The 16,970-nt window shown below is 38.4% G+C and overlaps 1 pseudogene; it reads right to left on the bottom strand.

Moving 5' to 3' along the window:
• Positions 1-171: 171 nt before the first annotated feature.
• LOC116090797 lies at positions 172-1,924 on the bottom strand (annotated as a pseudogene).
• Positions 1,925-16,970: the final 15,046 nt, after the last annotated feature.

The raw sequence follows: 16,970 nt of genomic DNA, 5'->3' as shown, positions 1-16,970 counted from the left end.
TAAGCTGTACTACAGAGCAATTGTGATAAAAACTGCATGATATTGGTACAGTGACAGTCAGGAAGATCAATGGAATAGAATTGAAGAACCAGAAATGAACCCACACACCTGTGGTCACTTGATTTTTAACAAAGGAGCTAAAACCATACAGTGGAAAAAAGAAAGTGAGCTCTAAACTTTTATTGGTCCCTCAGTCCCCAGGGACTCCCTCCTTTTCAGCTTCAGAACTCTGGTGTCGTTGGTCTCTGACACCACTTTGCCATCCGTGACCTTATCAGTTGTCCTCTGTGCAGTTTGCATGGAGTTGCTAGAGTCCAGGGCGTCTTTGAGACTCTCAGCCTCAAGCTTGACCTTGATGTTCAACAGGGCTTCATATTCCTGGGTCTGGCGCTGCCCCTCTGCCTGAGTTTGTGCCAGCTCTGACTCCAGGTGCAGAAGGACCCCATTGAGCTGCTCCATTTGTTCCTTGTATTGGGCCTCCACGTCCCCAAGGCTGTTCTCCAAGTTGATGTTCTGGTTTTTCATAGAGTCCAGGTCAATCTCCAAGGTCTGGAGGGTGCGCCTCAGTTCTGTGAGTGTGGTCTCAGAATCCCTGATTTCAGCAGACTTAGTGATGACTACTGTGGTACTCTCCTCAATCTGCAGAGAACAGTGCTTATACAGGTCCTCGAGATTGTTCTGAGCCAGCTCTTCAAACTGGGCACCGATGTCCACCATGATCTTGCTGAGGTCCTGAGACTTGGGAGTATCCACTTCCACAGTCAACACAGAACTGGCGATCTGGGCTTCCAGACCTTGTACTTCCTCCTCATGATTCTTCATCATGAACAGCAGTTCCTCCTTGAGCGCTTCTATTTCTGTCTCCAGCTGCAGCCTTGTGATATTGGTGTCATCTACCACCTTGTGGAGTCCATTGATGTCAGTCTCCACAGACTGGTGCATGGCCGGTTCTGTTTTATACTTAACTATAAAGTCATCAGCATCATTGTCAATCTACAAGATGACTCAGGCGTTGTCCACAGAATTCACAAAGATCTGAGCCTTCAGTTCTTTGATGGTCTTGAAGTAGTGGCCCCAGTCTCTGACGCCCTGGGGCCACTTCTTCTCCAGACGTTCCCAGATTTTGCTCTCCAGTCTCCTGTTCTGTTTCCAGGCTCTTTGCCTTGTCTAGGTAGCTGCCAGGCAGTTGTTCAGGTCTTGCATGGTTTCCTCGGTTTGGATTCCACCCATTCCCGCCAGGCCTGCAGACCCCATGGAGCCACCCCAGACTGAGCAAGACAGAGATATCTGGGACCGAAGCCCTTAGCCCCTATATAGACACTGGCTGCACTACTGGCAAGCCAGACCCACTGGCTGGGAGTCTGCACAGAGCCTAGGGACTGGTAGTTGGTGGAGAAGGTAGTGAAGAGGGCTCATCTTGTCTGAAGAGGAGAGCGAAGCGAGAGACCAGGACAGGAGTTCTGCCACCTCATCATCTATATTTAATTCCAATACATTTTCATCATTTCTCAAGGAAGTGTTTATTAATCATCCATTCCTTATTCTTAGTCCTCATTCTATAGCAGTTCCTAGAAATTATGAATCTGCTGTCTCCATGGATTTACCTATTGTGGATCTTTACTGCAAATGGAATCATACCTTTGCATCTGACTTCTGTCATCTGGCATAGTTCTAAGGTTTACCCATGTCATAATATGTACATGTCTTTATCCCTTTTTGTTGCCACACAATGCTCTTGTGTGGGTATGCTATAATTGATTATCTGTTCATTCGGCGGTGAACTTTTAGATCGTTTCCAGCTTTGACCATTGTGAATAATACTGCTATGAACATTTTTGTAACAGTATGTAAAGAATAGCCATTTCATCTTTTAAGGGCATGTACCTGCAATGGTGTGAAGGAAAAATGGTCCTCTTATGTTCATACCATTTGAATACTTGGTCCCAAGTTGGTGGAACTATTTTGGGAAGGATTAGGAGCTGTGACATTGTTAGAAGAGATATGTCATAGGAAGTTGGATTTGTGGTTTTAAAAGCCTAAGCCCAGTTGTTTTCTCTACGTCTGATTGCAGATAAAATGTAAGCTCTGCTACTGCTCCAACAACATGCCTAAATGGCCTCTGCCTTGATCTCCACTGTGATGATCCTGGACTAGCCCTCTCAAACTGTAAGCAAGCCCACAATTAAATGCCTTCCTGGTAAGTTACCTTGGTCATGGTGTCTCTTCACAGCAGTAGAAAATTAACTAAGGCAGTACCTATGAATGAATCTTTTAGATCATATGAGTAATTATTTACTTAATCAAACTGCCAAAGTTGAAGTTTTAGATCCCAAAGATGGCAATGTATTATGTTTAATTTCTATGAATCCTTCTAAATACTATTTTCAGTTTTTTCTTTAATTATATGCATCCTTAGCTAAATGTGAAGTAACTTTCATTTTCATTTTCCTAATGAGTAATAATACTGAACTTCTTTACATATATTTGTTGGACATTTGTACATATGTTTAAATATATTGCAGCCTGTTTTGGAAAGCACAGTCTTAATACTACATAGACATACTCTATTCTGTATTGTCTATGGAAGGTTACTATCAGTATAGTTGAATGTTATTTCTTCCACGGCCCTTTGTAAAAAGAAAAATGTTCACCAACACTGAAGATTTAGCCTTTAAAATTGCAGCAAACATTTATTCTAGCATTCTGAAGGCTCAGCATCATTCATTGGTTTGCCCTTACAATTTCTAAGACAAAACTAAAACAACAAAATTGAGGTAGCAAGATTCAGACTCAAATAGAAGGTTATTTTAACTGTAATTCAAAAGTAAAAGGACAGCCAAAATGCTTATGGGATGCATGAACTGGTGAGTATTTTACTTAACAGACAGTATAAAAATTCAATGAATCTTGCAATTGGTGAAAACCATGTTTTCCTTTTATCTTAGTTGTGATAAACACCACAACCATACCATCATCAAAGGAAGTCAGGAAAGGAACCAGGTGATAGGCCCTCCCATATCATTCACTAATCAAGAAACTGCCCTATAGACTTGTTTACAGAGAAACTGAAGAAGGCATGCTCTCAATTGAGATCTATATTTGCAGATGACTTTGACTTGTGTAAGTTGACAAAGAACAACCAATAACTCACTAGAAATTTTAGAAGGTTTATTCAGTAAGTGTCTCAAAGGAGGAAAATGAAGGGGCACATAAAAGCTGGAAGTGTCAAAACAGATAGATGAAATACTGAACAAGTACCTCCTGGTATTCTGACTCTCAAACCTTCAGTTGTATGAGATTGAGAACAGTATTTAACACCATTTGTGAATCTGGGGATTATCATTTGCCCCAGTTATTTCTTTCCTCATCAATAAGATTAGAAACTAATAGCAAAGACATCTTTCATTTCATTTAATTGTAACTACAGATAATTTCTGTTGATTTTCAAGTGTTTAAGGAAGACAACTATACAGAGAGAGAGTGCTTGTTCTTATCAGTAGTTCTAAAGTCGCATCATAATAAATTCAAATTTTGTGTAGTATTTCATCAATCAAGCAAAAATAGCCTGGGGGCTTACATTGTCAATATTATCTAAAAGGTTTGAATTAATAGAGAAATCTCATAAACTCAGATAAACATGGTCCCTCAATAACTTTGGGGGAAAAGGAAATTTACTGTGTTACAAAATAGAGTAGTGTCTTTTATTATTAGGTTAATAAAGCATACAAAGTGGAATCTATATACAAGTTTACTACTTTACTAGAGATACATGCCAAAACTCATTCCTTGAACAAAATCAGGTAGAGCTTGTGGTCAGATACTGTAGATCTAACAGTATACACATACATTTGACTAAAAGCTTTTCAGAAATCCTTCCATATTATTCAATTAAATTGCTTTTAACTTAAATATATAATTTATAAGTTATTCCTAACTATAATTTTAGTAATTTGTAAAGCAATCTCACAAAATACTTTCCCCATAAATCTCACTTTTTTGTTTCCCTTGAAACACAGTCTCATTATGTTACATGTGGTGGCATTGAACTTATAAAAATTCCCCTGCCTCAGTCTCCTGAATGCTATGACTACAATCATACACCAACACCAATGTACCTGGCAATTCTCATAAAATTCACACAACATCAAAAATAAGGTAACATTATCTGTCTTGGCCTATGGCTCTGGTCACACACATGAAACATAAAAAAGTGACATGACCACGTTCCCCCAAGATCTCTCAGATACTGGAATACCAACCAGGCAGCATACACCAGCTGATATGAGGCCCCCAACACATATAACAGTAGAGGACTAGCTGCGGGGCCTGTGTTCATTCAGAGATGGTGTAACTAATCCTCAAGAGACCAAAGGCCCCAGAAAGTTTAGAGGTCAAGTGGAGGGGTTGGGGGTGAGGACATCCACGTCGAGACAAGTCAAGGGGGTGGGGAGGGGGTATGGGATGTGGAACAGAGGGGAATAAAATATGGAATGTAAAAAAATAAATTAATTAATAGAAATAAAAATTAAAAAAAGATTATAGTGAAAATGATAGAGATCACTGTCAGTATTTATAATTAAAGACATTCTTCTTTTAATCTAATATTGGTTTATAAAACAAATAACTGAGATGTACTAATCCCACTGATGGTAATTTTCTACCCTGCCAAACGCTAAGCTATTTATAAACACATTTACTTGGGTCATGTCTACTAAGTAAGTAAAATAGAAATAGGTAAAAAAGCAAACCTATTACCCTTTATAAGGGTAGAGTTTATTGTGATTTCTCAACCAAATGGCAGAGAAAGTGTCAGCAAATATTACCGTTATTCCTAGTGTTCACTGGCAGTCTGTATAGAGCCACAAATTAGCATGTTGAATGTTCATATTGAGAAATTTTATGAAAAGCATCTGAAACAATAAAACAAAATCAACAGAAAACATTTTTGTAAGCTATTGGTTATATGGAAGTCTTTGTTTTTGTGAAGGAAAATCATCCTTGACTAAAATACATTTGAAATTTTTCATGAGTGCAACAACCTAATAGGACTAATATAAGAGGATAATAAATATTTACGTTTAAAAACTGTAGTCTCCTGGATTCTGTGATGTAGAAGGGCATCAAGTACAATGCCAATCTTTTATTTGAAAATCATTTCAAATATTTTATTATTTACTTATATTCCATATATTGTCCCCCTCCATGTCCCCCTCCTACAGTTCTTCATCCCATTTCCCCTCCCACTTTGCCTCTGAGAGGGTGCTCCTCCCCACCCCGGCACATCCCTCTTCTCTGGGGTATCTAGTCTCTACAGGATTAGGTACATCCTCTTCCATTGAGGCTAAAAAAGGCAGTCCTCTGCTACAAATGTGTTGAGGGCCTTGGACCAGCCCATGTATGCTCTTTGGTTGGTGGCTTAGTCTCTGGGTTCTCTGAGGGGTCCAGGTTAGTTGACATTGTTGGTCTTCCTATGGGGTTACAATCCCCTTCAGCTCCTTCAATCCTTCCTCTAACTTTTTCCTCAGTACAATGGTTGGCTTTGAGTATCTGCATCTGTCTTAGTCAGGTGCTGGCAGAACCTCTCAGAGGACAGCCATACCAGGCTCCTATCAGTAAGCACATCTTGGCATCTGTAATAGTGTTGGGGTTTGTTGTGCATGCATGGGATGGATCTCAAGTTTGGCCCATCACTGGTTGGCCATTCCTTCAGACTGTCCATTTTCATCCCTGCATTTCTTTTAGACAGGAGCAGTATCATTCTGAGTGAGGTAACCCAGACCCAAAAGGACATTCATGGCATGTACTCACTGATAAGTGGCTATTAGCCATGAAGTACAGGATACCCATGATATACCCCTAAAGAACCAAAGTAGTTAAACAAGAAGGAAGGTCCAAGTGATGATGCTTAAATCCCACTTAAAAGGGGGAACAAAATAGTCATGGGAGCCAGAGGGAAGGAGGGATCTGGATGGGAGACAAGAGGGGATGGGAATGAGGTTAGGCAGAATCAGGTGTGAAGAGTGACAGAAGAGAAGCTCAAAGAGTCAGAAGAATGAATGGATATATGCAGCTGCTGGGGTCGGTGGGTAGAGGGAATCTCTAGGAAGTTCCAGAGACCTGAGATGGGGAGGCTCCCAGGACTCAATGCAAGTGACCTTAGTCCAACAGTGGGGATAAGGAATGTCAAGAGATCAACTCCAGGGAAGCGATGGGGACACCAACCCACCTACAAAATTTCCAACTATTTAAAATATTTTAAATTAATTGAATGCTATAACAGGGTCAACAAGATTGTTTGATGATTAGTGTACTTACTGCACAAGCCTGGCATCCTGAATTTAATCCCCAGAACCTATAGAAAGGTGGAAAAAGATAACTCCACAAAGCTGTCCTCTGACCTCCACATATACACTATGACAATATATTTAACTATACATATGTACATCATGTACACACACACACACATTTGAATTTGTTGTATACTAAATATATAATGGCCACCTAACTCATTAACTTGTTTTATCAGGTATCACACTGCTAACTAACAAGGTCAGAGCTCCTTTCATGAATATATAGATTTTAAAATAATTATTTTTATCAATTCTTTTAGAATTTTATGCATGAAAACATACATGTATTGTGATCATATTCACATTTTTGCTCATCTAAAATTTTGAGACACAAGTACAATATTAAGCTTTGCTGGCATCAAATTTATGTCTTTGTCATATTATAACAATTTGTTGTAAAATAACAATTGAAGACTTTAATACATTTCCATTCCTATTCATACACCATGCCTGTTAGAACTTTTCTTATATTTTTATTAAGAATGTATTGATACAACTTGGAAATAGAAGTATCCTGTAAGTCTTCTATTCATTTATTTTTTATTTTGAGATTGCAATTTAGTTACAATCCCATTCATCCCTCCAAACACTTCCATATATACCTCCTCTTTATCCCTCAAGTACATGACCTCTTTTTTATTGTTATTACATGTATACATGTGTTAATATATGCATATGTATTCCTAAAAGTAACCTGCATATTCCTAAATATAACCCATTGAGTCCAGAGTCTTCTATTAAGTTTCAAAATTAATTAATGATCTATGATTAACAAGTAGCTATTAACTTTGTTGTCTTTTATAGCTACCTGAAAAAATCATAATCTCTATACTGTATAGAATTACCTATAATCTATTACTCCTTCTTCCAAATTTTGGTATCCTTTAAAGTGATTATATTAAACTTTAATATTAAGCTTTATTATCACATGTTAAAATTGAATTTCCCAAGTAAATTAGAACAATTAGACATATTTTCTAGAGATAATGTGGTAAATTTGGTGAGATGCTACAAATAACATATAACATAATATGCTTTGAGTCAATGTGGGATTATTTTCCCTTAGTCATCAGGGAAATGCAAATCAAAACAACTCTGAGATTCCACCTAACACTAATCAGAATGGCTAGGATAAAATATTTAAGGGACAGACAGCAGATGCTGGTAAGGATGTGGAGCAAGGGGAACACTCTTCCTTTGCTTGTGGAAATGAAAACTTGTACAACCATAGTTCTACCTCAAGACCAAGCTATACCACTCCTGGGCATATACCAAAGATGGTCTATAATATCAAAAAGACACATGCTCTACTATGTTCATAGCAACTTTAATTGTAATAGCCCGAAACTGGATAAGACCCAGATGCCCCTCAACTGAAGAATGGATAAAGAAAATGTGATTCATTTACACAATGGAATGCTACTCAGCTATTAAAAACAAGGGCATCTTTATTCATCACTGCCCTATTCATAATATCTAGGAAATGGAATCATCATACATATCTACCAACAGATCAATAAATATTAAAATGTGGCACATGTATACAATGTGTTTTTATTCAGCTGGAAAGAATAAAATGAATGGAACTAGAAAAATTATATTGAATGAGGTAACAGGCTCAGAAACTCAAATGCCATATGCCCTTTCTCATATGTGAAACACAGCATTGCATTTTTTAGATTTGGTTATCATGGAATGCCTGTAAAAATGTAGAAGCAAGAAAGGGGTCATAGTGAGGGAGAAAAGAGCTTTGAAGAAAGGTGAGAATGGTAGTACACACATGATATTGAAACAGAGGAGAGAAATCCTGGCAGTGGCAAGTTTAAACAAGGATAGGCATGAAAGATGGGGGAGAAGATGGAATTCATGGAAAAGACTAACCAAAGATAAGTATGCAGGATGAAACTACATGGAAGCCCACTACTTTATAAGCTAATTATAATATATATATATATATATATAATTATAATACATATATATTAAAAGGACTCTGAATAGATGTACCAGTATTGGATGGATAATGATGATCTCAGAAGTCATAAGTTATTAAAAGAAAATTCCAATGCCAAATGTGGGGCACCTCCCTAGGAGCTGTTGAACAGAAAGACCCCAGAGTCCTCAAAAACTATACAAGTTGTCATTGGTTACCCAGCAAAATTGGATGGTAAGAGACTATTGTTGAAGATACCATACACTTTGTAGGCAAAATACAGAGAAATTGTGATAGAACTGAGCTAGAGGCTTCCATCCTATTGGTTAGCCCTCTATTGTAGTTTGAATTAGATAACAGATGACTCCATATCCCTAGGCATGTGAATACTTGGTCCCCAGTTCATGGGTCTGTTTGTGACCTTGCTGGAGAAAGTATGACACTAGGGTTGGGTTTTGAGAGCTAAAAGACTTGCACCATTTTGAGTCCACTTTTTCTTCCTGTGTTTCTTGCTTGCAGTTAGAGATATGAGTTTTCAGCTGTTCCTGCTGCCATGTTTCTTGGCCATGATGGTGATTGACTGTTTTCCCTCTAGAACTTTACAGAAAAACAAAATCTTTCTTCTATAAGTTGCCTTGGTCATCGTGTTTTATCATAGCAACAAGAAAGTAACTAAGGCATCTTTATTGCATTTGGAAGTTCCCATGCAGACAACTGGAGGAAAAAAATGAAAGGTCGGCAATAGTCATCCACAGTTACATGTTGGTCTACTAACTCTCCTGACAATAGTTACTTAATGGTGCCATAGTGGCATGACTATTCAGAATAGATCGAAGGCTTACTCAGCAGAGCAGAGTTCATGTTCAGTAGTATGAACAAGGTTCTGGGAAAATCACAGAAGATTGGATATAAAGAATTTAAGAGCCGAATGATAATAAGGTAGGTTGATGAAGAGTGGTTTAGGGGTACAACAAGACTAACAAACAGCTATACTTGCCTACACAGGGCCTACACAAGGCTGAGTCAGTAAATATTCAGTCATAGATGAACAAAGGGCTCATGGGGTCAGTACATACTAGGGGAGATGACTGCAGTGTAGGATGATTAGTGGAGAAACTCGTCTTCAGTTATGTAGTCAATGGTAAGTTATTTATGCTCCAGGAGATAGCTTCATAGCCATTTCCAATAAGGTAGGCTTGATTAAACAAAGTGAGAAGCAAAGCAAAACCAAAAACAAAGCAAAGAGACAAATAGTCAAATTAGGGACTTGGTTACAAGAAAGTAAGGGAGTTGTAGGGGTGTGATAAGGATAAAACAGGGCAGATAGATGCATTTGACAAGAATGTATTATAAACATGTAAGAAACTATCAAAAAAGTAAATAAAAACAACCAAGAAATAATTAAAAATAAAAAAATGAGAGAGCAAGCCTGTCAATAGTAATCATGCCTATAAAAGTTCAAACCTCAGTGAGAGTAGGGAGAGAAAGGAGGACAGAGAACAGGAAAAATGGAAAGAAAAGAGAGAAAGAATAAAAAAAATAAGGGAAAGAGGTGGGGTGGATGGTTCAGTTGTCAAAGTACTGCCCATACCATCATGGATACCTGTGTTTAGCTCCCCAGGGCTTATGTAAAAAGACAAAAACCAAGTATAGTGCTATGTACCTATACTCCCAATGCTGGGGAGGCAGGGACAGGCAACCTCCTACCAACCAAGGCTTAGGGAATAAAAGGCAGAATGAACTTAAGAGTAAGTGAGTGAGTGGGGAGGTCTGTGAAATAATGACTTCTGGTCACGATGTGAGGGTTGGAGGTGCCAAGCAATTGTGGTTTCCTGCACAATACCTGTATAAGATCTAGCCTGCCAAAATTACAGCATGGATAAAGGAGGGGCTCTATGGCACCATAATTTTTAGAATAGTCATTGGCTGTTGATAGCTGCTGAGGTAGAGAGTCAGGTTTCTTTGTGTATTTGGCCACTTGAAAGTTGTTCATGCCCCAGTAGAGTGTCTTACACACACACACACCATGTGCATATAAGCAGAACCAAATGGACTGTGGGAGCAGTTATTATTAACAACAATAACAAAAAAAACAAATAAAAAGAGGACATGGAGATGAAGTTGGAAGCAAGATAGTGTGTTGTCACTAGAGGGAGGTGAAGCAAGGTGGTGGTGGATGGATATGATGAATATACATTCTATAAATGTATGGAACATTTGGTTTTGCTTTTGTTTTACCCATATTCATTTTGTATTTATTTACTTTGCATCTCAGTTGCAGTTTCCCTTCCCTCCTCTCTTCTCAGTCCTTCCTCTCATCTCCACCCATCCTACCCTTCTCAGAGAAGGGGAGGCCTCCCATGGAAATCAACCTGCTTTAGCATAGCAAGATACAGTAGAACTAGGCACATCTTCTATGGAAGCTAGACCAGGCAGCCCAGTTAGGGGAAAGGGTCACAAGGCAACAGAACCAGAGAAGGCCAATGCTCCCACTTCAAGAGTCCCACATGAAGATCCATCTGCCCAACTTTTACATATGCAGAAGGCCTAGGGTCTGTCTCATGTATGCTCTCTGGTTGGCAGTTCAGTCTTTATGAACCCCTGTTATCCCAGGTTGGTTGATTCTATAGGTTTTCTTATGATTTTCTTGACCCCTCTGGTTCCTTCAATCCTTCCTTCCAATCTTCCACAGGATTCCCTAAGATCTACTTAATGTCTGGCTGTGGGTCTCTGCATCAGTTTTCATCAGTTGCTTAATAACAATATGGAGAGTAAGGAAAACATCTGACACTGACTTCTGGTCTCAACATGTATGCACATACACACAAAATTGTACACACATGTGTATGCATAAGAATGTTTATACACACATACAGCATGTATAGATACCAGAAAGAAAGAAAGAAAGAAAGAAAGAAAGAAAGAAAGAAAGAAAGAAAGAGAAAGAGACTATGAAAGCAACATGAAAACATATTTCATCACATATGAAAGAGAAATAAGCATATGAAAAGATGTTCCACCTCATTAGTCATTAAACAAATGCAACTTGTTACAATAATGGGCTATCATTACAGGCCCAAGAGACTAAAATAGTTAGCAAGATGGCTCAGAGTATAAAAACACTTGCAATATAAACCTGATGATTTGAATTCCAGGAATGCATGTCAAAAAGATAAAATAGCTCTCAAAAGTTGTCTTTTGATTTCCCCATGTGTGACAGACATACATGTGTAGGTACATGTATTCACACATGCATGTGTGCATGTAGACAGTAACAGTAAATGAATTAGAAAGTAATGAGAATATCAAATGCTGGCAAGATGGGATCCCACATTGTTGGTGGGACTATAAAATGGCACAGATAATCTGAAAAACAATTTGGAAGTCTCATATAAAGCAAAACATGTAACCATAATTGCTTATACTCTTGAATAATAATTCTAGAGAAATTTATGCTTATTTAAGGGAACTTTATATAATACTTCATGTCATTATAGCCAAACTGGAAACAGACAAAATGCCCTTAAACTCATGAATGGTTATGATTATTCAATGTCTTTTTAGTTTTAGTTTTTTGTTTTATTTTTCTAAGACAAGGTCTCTCTATAGTTCAGGCCAACCTTGAACACACAGAGATTCACCTGCCTATACCTTCAAAGTGCAGTAATTAAAGATGTATGCCACCACATCCACATAGTTAAACAATCCTAAATGATGAGCCCTAAACACAAGCAACACTAAATGAACTTTGTAGATTATATATATATATATATATATATATATATATATATATATATATATAATATTTATGATAATAATTATCTAGAAGTGACCATGTTTTAGTGATAAAAAAGAAATTAGTTGGGTTTTTTGTTTGTTTTAGAGCTTTATTGTAGAAAACAGAGAGAGAGAGAAGGTAGAAAAATAGAGGTTGCCTATGGCCATATGGAGAGAGGGGGGAAGGGAGGGGAAGAGAGGGGGAGGGGAGAGAGAGGAAGCAAGAGGTGAGAGTAAAGACAAGAAAGAGAGCAAGAGCTTAAGAGCAAGAAATTAGTTGTTGACTGGCTTTTATGAAAAGTAAAGAATGGGAAGGCATGGGGTTGGCCCTAAAATGTAGGTAGAAAGAGAGAGCTCTTTGTGGGTGATACGTTTCTATATCTTGATTGATTATAAAAATATCATGTGATAAAATGGCATAAGGTATTAGTTAGGGTTTTGTTGCTGGGAAGAGACAGCATGACCACCATGGCAAATCTTATAAAGGAGAACATTCATTGGTGCGGTTTACAGTTTCAGAGATTTAGTTCATCATTATCATGGCAGGAAGCATGGCAGCATGCAAGCAGACATAGTCTTGGAGAAGGAGCTGTGAGTTCTATATCTTCATCTACAGGCAACAAGAAATAGTATATATATGCCATACCAGGTGCAGCTTGAGCATATAAGACCTCAAAGCCCAGCCCCATGGTGATAGCCTTCCTCTAGCAAGGCCATACCTACTCCAACCAGGCCACACCTCCTAACTGTGTCATTCCCAATGGGCCTATGGAGCCAATGATATTCAAACTACCACAGTATAGATAATCAGTGTAACAATATCAGTTTCCTGTTTTGATATTATACTGTAGCTATACAAAATGTAACCACTGGGAAAAAGTGACCTTTTAGAATTTTCTGAAATTTACTGCAGTTTTAAAAGTAAAAGGTTATGTTAAGATATTTTTAAATAAAATTTAAAAATAAAGAAAAAATAAAGACACTGGAAAAACTCAAAAAACAGGAAGGATAGTTAAGAATGGATATGATGCTGTTTGGGTAGGGATTTCTAGTTTGTTTTCATTTTGTCAACTCCACACCAGTCAAATTCAACTGAGCAAAAAATGCCTCAATTAGACTGTCCTGAGTGCAACATGGGGTGATTTTTTTTCATTGATGATTAATGTGGAATGGCCCAGTTCACTATGGGTGGTGCCATCCCTAGGCTGGTGGTCCTGGGTTCTATAAGAAAGCACTCAGGGCAAGCCATGAGGAGCAAGCTAGGCAACAGCTCTCCATCATGGCCTCTATATCTTCCCTCAAGGTTCCTGCCCTGACTTCCATCAGTGATGAGAATGTGCCATCAGAGTTAGAAAATGAAATAAATTCTTTCTTCCCCAAGTTGCTTTGGGTCATGGTGTTTTACAACAGCAACAGAAGCCTTAACTAACACAAGTGCTATAGACCTGAGAAGCATCCTAGACTGGAAACAAAAGCACAATAGTAGAAAGTGATAAACCCCAATTACATACTGTTTGTTTTAGTCTGTTTTCTTCTGTTGTAACAAAATATATGAAACATGGTAATTTATAAAGAACACAAGTTTATTTACCTCATGGTTCTAGGGGCATGGAAGTTCAAGACCATGGCATTAGTATCTGTTCATCATCTACCAGGGTCTTTTTTTCTTCATGATAACCCAAACGAGAACATCAAGGCCAGAAACAGCAAGCTTCATAGCTTAAGTCTTTTTTCGTGTTCATATAAAAGTTCTAACACCTCCATACATTCCCAGAATCTTGACAGACTATGATTTACAATATTTAGTTCTAAATGACTGTTGTTCTTAGAGTGCAGTATAATAAATTATTTCATGTAGAAATGAAATAGTTTAAGAACCATTGTTCCAAAGCACCAATTTCTAACTGTTAAATGGTTCTGTGTGTATAACAATTTAATTTGGAGATCTTATCTGAATCATTTTATATAAAGTGACTTCAAATTAATTTTAGTTTGATAATTTCATGGTAACCACTGAGAAGATTATAAATATCCTGGGATGCCACCCTAGATGACAGGGTGTCAGAATGATTGAGATGTGACCCAAAGAATGCTATTTTTCAGATAAGCAGAATTATTTCAGTCATTCATGAGAACCCTCTTATAACAAGTATTTATAAGATTATCTTATAAGGCATTTATTTGCAGTGTCAATAAAGAAAGTTAAGGTGAAAATTAGGCAGTATTTTTCAAAACAAATAAAATAGAAGCTGGATGGCTCAGTGTCTTAGTTTGGATTTTATTACTTTGAAGAGATACCATGACCAAGGCAACTGTTATAAAGGAAAAACATTTAATTGGGGCTGGCTTACAATTTCAGAATTTATGCCATTATTGTCACAGTGAGAAGTGGGCAGTGAACAGAAAGACAAGGTGCTGAAGGTGCCAAGAGTTCTATATCTTGATCTGTAGGCAGCAGTACAAGACTACATACCATACTAGATGTAGCTTAAGCATAGGAGACTTCAAACTCTGCCCCCATAGTGACACACTTCCTCCAACAAAGCCACACCTATTCCAATAAGGTCACACCTCCTAACACTGCTACTCCCTATGGCAAATCATTCAAACATAGGAGTCTATGGGGGCTATATCTATTCAAACTACCATACTCAGACACCTATACCACTCTCAGACACCCGAGGTAGAACCAAACACAACTGACAAAAAGGGTCAATGAAATAATTCCTAATAATAGTTTGCTATGTTTATAGACCAGTACCCAGGCCAACCATCACCAGAGAGTATTCCTCCAGTAGCTGATGGGAGCCAGCACAGAGACCCACAGCCAAACACTATGCAGAACTCAGAGAACCCATCCCAATATTGGGAGGAAGGATTGTAAAAGCTAGATAGTCAGGGACACCAGGAAAACATGGCATGGCCCACAGAATCAACTAAGCAGGACTCATAGAGACTAAAGCAACAATCACAGAACCTGCATAGGTCTTTGCAAAGGTCCTCTGCATATATGTTATGGTTGCGTAGTTCAGTGTTCTTGTGGGACTCCCAAGAGTGGAACTGGGGTTGTCTCTGACTGTTTTCCCTGCTCTTGAGACCCTTTTACTCCTACGAGGTTGATTCTTTCAGTTTTGTGCCTGGTGTTACTGCATCTTGTTATACCATGTTCTGTTGATATCCCTAGGAGGCCTACTCTTTTCTGAACAGAAATGGAGAAGCAGTGGATCTGGGAGAAAGGAAATATTGAAGGGAGGGCTAAAAAGAGGGGACGGGGAAGCTGTGGTTGGAATGTATTATATAAGAGAATAAATAGAAAAAACAAGTAAAACAAAGATAAGCAAAGTCATTCTTGATGTCTTTCTTTAATTATGTGATTCCTTAATAAACAATTTCCAGTAAGATATAACTTTCTAGATGGAAGCATAAATGTAAGCAGTTATGGTACAAGAAAAGTTAAATAAGGATCACTGATCTAGTCTTCCAGTCTGTCAGGGCCAGTGCCTGAGCAGACCTTGGGAGCAAACACCACAGCCAGACCCACAACACTCAGAGGAAGCTTCACTCCCAGGTACTCTAACACACCTAGGATCAGAGGATCAGAGGTGAGGAGGACACAACATCTGTCCCAACACCGGGAGTAACTTTGACCAATGGGACCCAGGCATACAGGAACTCTGCCAGACCAGTGGCACAGGTTTCTTCTGGTCTTTCTGGGCCAGTGCTCTGAGTTGACCTTGGGCACAAACTCCACAGCAAGTCCGATAATACCCAAAGGAAGATCTACTCCCAGGTGCTCTAATGAGCCCAAGATCATAGGATCACAGGATCCCAGAATCACAGGATCACAGAGACAGCTTGACTCTGAGGAGTTCTGACACAAACAGGATAACAGGAAGGATGAACTCCAGTCAGATATAGCCAGGGGAGGTAGCACTAGAGATAACCAGATGGCAGGAGGCAAGTGTAAGAACATAAGCAACAGAAACCAAGGTAATTTGGCATCATCAGAACCCAATACTCCCACCATAGCAAGTCCTGGACAAATGATCACACCAGAAAAGCAAGATTCAGAACTAAAAATCACTTCTCATGGTAGTGATAGAAGATGTTAAGAAGGACATGAATAACTCCTCAAAAAAATACAGGAGCACACAGGTAAACTAGAAGCCCTTAAAGAGGAAACACAAAAATCCTCTAAAGAATTACAGGAAAACACAATCAAACAGGCAAAAGAAATGAACAAAACCATCCAAGACCTAAAAATGGAAAAAGAAACAATAAAGAAATCAGAAAGGGAGACAACTCTGGAGTTAGAAAACTTAGGAAAGAAATCAGGAGTCACAGATGCAAGCATCACCAACAGAATACAAGAGATATAAAAGAGAATCTCAGGGGCAGAAGATACCATAGAAAACATTGACACAACAGTCAAAGAAAATGCAAAAAGCAAAAAGCAAAAAGCTCCTAATCCAAAACATCCAGGAAATCCAGGACACAACGAGAAGACTAAACCTAAGGATAATAGGTATAGAAGAGAGGGAAGACTCCAGACTTAAAGGGCTAGTAAATATCTTCAACAAAACTATAGAAGAAAACTTCCCTAACCTAAAGAAAGAGATGTCCATGAACATACAAGAAGCCTATAGAACTCCAAATAGACTGGACCAGAAAAGAAATTCTTCCCATCACATAATAATCAAAATACCAAATGCACTAAACAAAGAAAGAATTTTAAAAGCAGTAAGGGAAAAAGGTCAAGTAACTTGTAAAGGCAGGCCTATCAGAATTACACCAGACTTCTCACCATAAACTATGAAAGCTTGAAAATGTCCTACAGACTCTAAGAGAATACAAATGCCAGCCCAGGCTACTATACCCAGCAAAACTCTCAATTACCATAGATGGAGAAAACA

The sequence above is a fragment of the Mastomys coucha genome, chromosome X, assembly GCF_008632895.1.
Source record: "Mastomys coucha isolate ucsf_1 chromosome X, UCSF_Mcou_1, whole genome shotgun sequence".
Lineage (NCBI taxonomy): Eukaryota > Metazoa > Chordata > Mammalia > Rodentia > Muridae > Mastomys > Mastomys coucha.
This window is presented reverse-complemented; position numbering and strand designations above follow the sequence as displayed.